We start from the raw sequence: 7279 nt of genomic DNA, 5'->3' as shown, positions 1-7279 counted from the left end.
CGTGGTGGCACATGCTTGTAATCTCTGCGCTTGGGAGGTGGAGACAGGAAGATCACTCGGGTTCGAAGCCAGCCACGCTGGCTAAGAGACTGTTTCCAAATAAAAAAGTATAAAAATACGTCTGGGAGTGTAGCCCGGAAGTAAAAGGGTTTCCAGGAACCCCAGTACCACCCCCCCCAAAAAATATATATATATATAATGTGTATATTTTTTCTATGGATCCTAAATAAAATATAATGGCTAGAGGAATATATCCTCTACATTTTATTGTGGAGACTTAGTACTCAAGATGATACTTTTTGTTTATCCTTGTATTTTTTATTATTTATAGGGTTGTTTTTTTTTTTTTAGTTATTGTCAAAGCAGGGTGTGCTGGCACACATCTGTAATTTTAGTACCTGGGAGACAGAGACAGGAGGATTGCAGGTTCAAAGCCAGCCTCAGCAACTTAGTGAGACCTTGTTTCAAAATAATAAAAAAATAGGGCTAGGGTGTAGCTCAGAGGTAGAACACCCCTGTGTTCAATCCCCAGGATCATACAGAAAGAAAAAGTTAATGTCAGCTAATGAATTTGAGTTACACTTCCACATTTGGACATCATTAAATTACTAAGTGTACTAGGGAGTTTTAATGCTTAAAATGCTGCATTTGGAGATTTAAAGACAAAAGCATAAAGTTATTTGTGGGGGAATGTTATAAAATGACTGCAATAAAAGTCTTGGGATAAGAATAGTGTATGTGGAGGAGGCTTTGAAATATCCAGAAGACCAACATTTTACTTTTGAGAATGGAAATTCCCCATTTTAGTCACTGAGAGTTCTAATCACAGAGCATGCCAGATTTTTTAATGTTTATTTTAAAAACTGTAGCCAAGCCAAGCTTGGTGGCATTTGCCCGTAATCCCAATACTTGGGAGGCTGAGACAGAGCACAGGGTGGAAGCCAGCCTCAGAAACTTAGCAAGGTCCTCAGCAATTTAGTAAACCCTATTTCTAAATAAAAAAGATAAGCTAGATGTGATGGTGCATGCCTGTAATCTCAGTGCTTGGGGGGCTAAAACAGGAGGATTGCAGGTTTAAAGCCTTTACTTAGCAAGTTCTCAGCAATTTAGCAAGTCTCTCAGAAATTTAGGGCGATCCTGTTCCAAATAAAAAGTAAAAGAGGTGTAGCTCAGAGGTAGAATGCCCCTGGATTCAGCTCCTGGCAACACTAATAATAATAATAATAATAATAATAATAATAATAATGTCTGGGAATGTAGCCTGGAGGTAGAATGTCCCTGGGTTCAATCCCCCAGTATTGAAAAAATTGTGTCTATATATTTTCTTTCTTATAAATTATCTTAAGGTATAGCTACTTATAAATTATCTTAAGGTATAGCTATTTATAAGTATTTGCCTAAAGCCTGTAGATTATTTTTACTGTTTTCAAATGTTTTAGACTTTATTAACTTTTTTTATTTTTGTATTTGGGGATTGAACCCAGAGGCATTCTACCTCTGGACTATATCCCCCAGCCCTTTTTACTTTTTATTTTGTTTATTATTATTATTATTATTATTATTATTATTATTATTATTATTATTATGTGGTACTGGGGTTCCTGGAAACCCTCCTACCTCCAGGCTACACTCCCAGACCTATTTTATACTTTTTGTTTGGAAACAGGGTCTCTTTTAAGCCAGGGCAGCTGGCTTCGAACCTGCGCGAGCCTCCTGTCTCCACCTCCCAAGCACAGGGATTACAAGCGTGCGCCACCACGCCCGGCTTTACTTTTTATTTTGAAACAGAGTCTTAGTATGTTGCTGAGGGCTTTGCTAAGCTGCTGAGCCTGACCTTGAACCTGTGATCCTCCTGCCTCGACCTCCCAAGTACTGGTATTATAGGCTTGCACCACCACACCTGCCTTAAATAACTTTTTGAGCAACACTTGTACTCAGGTGTGAGCATTCATTTATTTTGTCTACTAGTGGCAGTCGTGAGTAAAATGCACTCTCAAGGTCTGGCTCCTCGGATAAGAATCTACTGTAATAACAGGTGTCATTATCCCACCATGAGAAGAACCTCAAGCATCTTTATTTGAAGGATTCAAATTCCATCTGTTGCAATCTCAGTGCATGCCTGTAATCTCAGTGCTTGGGAGGCTAAAACAGGAGGCCTGCAGGTTCAAAGCCAGCCTCATTAATCTTCCTTCACCACCCTCAATTAGCTGCATGCATATGGTTCCAGGTTCCCTAATGTAACTAAATTTTCAAGGTTTTAAAAAGTAGCAAGGCAAGCTGGGCATGGTGGCACACACTTGTAATCCCAGTAGGTGGGAGGCTGAGACAGGAGGATCGCAGGTTTGTGACCCCCTTCAGCTACTTAGTGAGGCCCTCTGAAACTTAGTGAGAACCTGTTTCAAAATAAAGAATAATTAAAAAAATAAAAATAGGGCTTGGGTGTGTGGCTCTGATGTAAAATGCCCCTGGGTTCCATTCCTAGCACCACACACACACACACACACACACACACACACACACACACACAGCAAGGCAAAGTATGTGTGTACTTTGTGATGCTGTGCTAGTGGAGCTAGTGCAGGTGGAGAGCATCACTTTTTTGTTGTCTACTTCCTGTCTATTCCCAATTATTTCGCCACCTAGTACACAGACGATGTGGACCAACAAAAGGAATTATAACAGCTGGATGTGGTAGCACACACCTATAAACCCAGTCCTTGGGAGGCTGAGACAGGAGGATCACAGATTTGAGGCCAGCCTCAGCAATTTAGCGAGACCCTCAGCATCTTAGAGAGACTCTATTTAAATTTAAAAGGGGGGAGGGGCAGAAGGTATAGCTCAGACTTAGAATGCCCTGTATTCAATCTCCAGTGCCAAAAAGCCAAGAAAAAAAGTGATTGACACACACACACGCTTACACACATGTGCACACACAACTGTCAGTCCTAGAGTTAAGGTCCTTCACTTTTGCTCTTTGGTTTCCGATTTTCATGTTCAGGTTATTCAACTGTTCGCTTTTAAAGTAGGGCTTACCTTTACAACAAGTAGATGATAAATTATCCCTCTCCAAAAACCAAACATGAGCAAGTAGGAACAAGCCGGTGACAGCTCCAATACCTACAATATCAGCAAGTGTGCAGAGGAAAGGTCACCTACCTACAGCTACCTAGTGGCGTATGTGCAGAGAAAAGGTTAAAGAGGCAACAGGGCAGCTCACTGGCCTGGGACAGCAAAATAACCAACAGGTGCCGACAGAAAGCTCAGAAGTATGAAGTGAGAACAGGAGCTAAGGTGTGCCGCTCCACTGGTCTGCAAAAAGGCCTACGAGCTCAAACAGCCTGGGCCATAGGAGTCTCGATCTAATCAGCCAAAGCATCCTTTAATAAAGAGCCACACCGAGGAGATCTGCTAACTAACCTACGCTGAACAGGAGAGTGACAGAGGTAAAGGAATAGTCAGGTCCAGAAAATAGAGGGGCAGGAACAGAGTCCAGAGATCTCAGAGTAAAACTGGTCCCTTGGTCGATGGGCCACAACTATATATTGGGTATTTAATAAAAGAGCTTATGATTGTAAAAATATATGTTTTGTAGCTCAGAAACATCTCTTAAGGACCTGAGAGCCATCAAAAGACCAAGACTGCTGCCGGACGCACGCTTGTCATCCCTGCGCTTGGGAGGCGGAGACAGGAGGATGGCGCAGGTTCGAAGCCAGCCACGCGCGCTGGCTTAGGAGACCCTGTTTCCAAATAAAAAAGTATAAAATAGGTCTGGGAGTGTAGCCCAGAGGCAGAAGGGTTTCCAGGAACCCCAGTACCACCAAAAAAAAAAAAGACCAAGACTGCTCTGGGCAGTGGCACACGCCTGTAATCCCAGTACTTGGGAGGCTGAGACAGGAGGACTGCAGGTTCAAAGTCAGCCTCGGCTACTTAGTGAGACCTTCAGAAACTTAGCAAGGCCCTGTTAAATTTTTATAAAAGGCTAGACTATGTTTATTGCAGTACAATTCACAATAGCCAAATTATGGAACCAATCTAGATCTCTGTCAACTGATGAATGAATAACAAAAATATGTTTTTATACAGAGTGGAATTCTGCTCAGCCATAAAGAAAAACAAAATTATGCCATTTGCAGGAAAATGGATGGAAATAAGGAATATTATGCTAAGAGAGATCAGTCAGCCTCAGAAAGGCAAAGACAGAAATGTTCTCTCTCATACGTGGAACCTAGAGATAAAATAGGAATCAAAAGGGACTTCAGATAAATGAGGAGAGAGACCAATAGACTAGTAGAAAGGGATTTGGGGAGAGAAGTGGGGAGAGAAAAAGGAAGAACTTGATGGATGAAACAGTACAAATGATGCTGTACCCATGTAAGCAGATCTTGTTACCAATATCACTATTATGTATAGGGAGGAGTGGGGAGTGTGGGGTGGGACCTGAGAAGAAATTCACTAAGATCTATGTGCATGTTCTTTGTAGGATGTGAACCTCACTATGATGTGTAATCACAATGCACCAGTAAAAAATATTTTAAAAAAGAACAAAAGACAAACAAGCAAACAAAAAGGGCTGGGAGTATACCTGGGAGGTAGAATGCCCCTGGATTCAATCCTCAGTACTGAAACAAACAAACAAACAAACAAACAAACAAAGACCTCAGTCTTCAAGATTCCACTGGAGGACAGAATCTTGACTTTGATAACTATTAGCCAACAAACGCAGCCTACCTCATCTAATTTTTATTTATTTTTATTTATTTTTTGCAGGACTGGGGATGGAACCCAGAGGCATTCTACTGCAGAGCTACACCCCCAGCCCTGTTTTTTATTCTTTATTTTGAAACAGGGTCTCACTAAGTTGCAGAGGGCCTCACTAAGTACTTGAGGCTGGTTTCAAACCTGTGATCCTCCTATCTCAGCCTCCCAAGTACTGGGATTACAAGCACGCACCCCATGCCCAGCTCTGGCCTCCTCTCATTGATATTAACCAACCCTTTGTACTTTTGCTTCTCTGACTCTGAGCCCCTGTGCTCCCCTAGATACTTGCTTTAATTTGGCTTTAAAGATTCTGGAGGTCACATAACTGAGCCACATATTAGTCTCCCTTTAGCCTTAGTATAGATCATACTTCTGAGTGTGGGCTATGATAAAAATAGTTGCTTAGGTTACTTTTCAAGGACTTGAAAGCCATTTTTGTTGAAACCACTGACTCTTCACTTGGACCTGCTCAAGCATCGGATAAGTGATCTTTTTTTATGGGGGTACTGGGGATTGAACTCAGGCATTCTACCTCCAAGTTATACCCCCAGTTTGACTTTAATTCTTATTTAGAAACAGGGTCATACCAAGTTGAGAAGGGCCTCACTAAGTTGCAGAAGCTGGCTTCAAACCTCTGGTCTTCCTGTCTCAGTCTCATAAGTACTTGGATTACAAGTGTGTGCCACCATGCTCAGCTATGAGTGATCTTTTGACATCAAGAGACTGAAAACTTCACCCTCTGATCATGCTAACACCACCATTTTCTGAACAAGTGTCCCATGAAAAGCCATTAAGATGGACTATATATGCACAGACCACTGGCTACTTCCCCTCCAATCACCTTTGTCCACGCCTAAACCACTCTGCTTCTTTATTCCATAAATATTCCCAAAGGGGAGGCAGGTTTGAGACTGAAGTCACCTACTTCCAAGCTCAGCCAGCTTTCAAATAAACTCTTCTTGCAAAACCGGTTGGTTCAACAATTGACGTACTGTGTGGTAGGCAAAATGGGCCTAGTCTGATGACAAGAAAATAAGGCACCACATTTTTGAACACTTCAAAAAAGAATAGGAAATGGATGGAACTGGAGAATATTATGCTAAGTGAGATTAGTCAGTTACAAAAAGTGAAAAATTGGATGTTTTCCTTCATGTGGAAGCTAGGGAGAAACTGGGACACAGGAGAGACTCCAGAAAAAGGAGAAGAAAACTTAGACAGTCTTACTAAGTTGTGAAGGGCCTCATTGAGTAGCTGAGACTGGCTGTGAACCTGCGATCCTCCTGTCTCAACCTCCCAAGTATTGGGATTACAAGTATGTGCCATCATAGCCAGCAGAAGGGAATTTCTTAACCCTGAAAAGCACATCTATAAAAATCCTATGGTTAACATCATACTTAATGGTGAGAGACTAGATGTTTTCCTCCAGGACTGAGAATGGCCAGTACAATTCAACATTGTACTGGACATTCTAGCTAATATAATCAGGCAGGAAGAATAAAAGGCATATAGATTGTAAAGAAGTAAAACTGTCTTCATTTGCAGATGATATAATCCTGTATATATAGAATCCTAAGGAATTCACACACATAAACCAAACTATTAGAATTAATAAACAGTATCAGCCAAGTTACAGAATTTTAAGTCAGTATACAGAAATCATCTACATTAACTGTTCATGAGTAATGGAAAATCCAAAAGACAAATTAAGAAAACAATATGATTCAGAGTAGCATTATTTTAAGAATGTATTTAACAAAGTGTAAGATATGTACACTGAGATTTTAAAAAGATTGATATGGAAAATTAAACATGATCTAAATAATTGGAGAGATATCCCATGTTCATGGATTGAAAACTCAGTATTATTAGGGTGATTCTCCTCAAACTGATCTATAGATAAACACAATATATATATTAAAATTCCAACACAGGCTAGGCTCAGTGGCACTTACCTGTAATCCCAGTACTTTGGAGACAGAGAGGTGGATTCCAAGTTCAAGGCCTTAGCAAGATCCTCAGCAATTAAGAATTTAGTGATACCCTATTTCAAAGTAAAAACTAAAATAGGGCTGGAGTTGTAGCTTCAAGGTAGAATGCCCCGGTGTCCAATATCGAGGACAAAAAAAAATTCCAACAGTTTTTGTGTGTGTATAAATTGTCAGCCTTATTATTAGAAGATAATTCTCCATGAATATTTAACAGTTCTGCACAGTATAGGGTTTCTGCACAAAAAAAAACATGTTTGAGCAAGAAAGGTCTTAGAAGCTAGAGATTTGGAGATATATCTTCTCCAAAGATGTTTCTCTACATTTCAAGGAAATAAACCTAGAGATTTCCCATTCTCCTCTCCAGAAAAGATTTGTCTACATTCCAGAGTAAACAGGAAGGAGGTAATTCATATTCTCTCATTCATATTTATTCCCTCTTTCTCTCTCTTTCTTGGAGTTTCTATCAGCATTCTCACTTCTATGACTCCCCAAACAACTGAAAATACAATTAAGAAGAAGGAAGATTTACTTGC

This window comes from Muscardinus avellanarius (genome assembly GCF_963383645.1).
Source record: "Muscardinus avellanarius genome assembly, chromosome: X".
NCBI lineage: Eukaryota > Metazoa > Chordata > Mammalia > Rodentia > Gliridae > Muscardinus > Muscardinus avellanarius.
The sequence above is the reverse complement of the archived record's forward strand: the minus strand, read 5'-3'. Positions refer to the sequence as shown.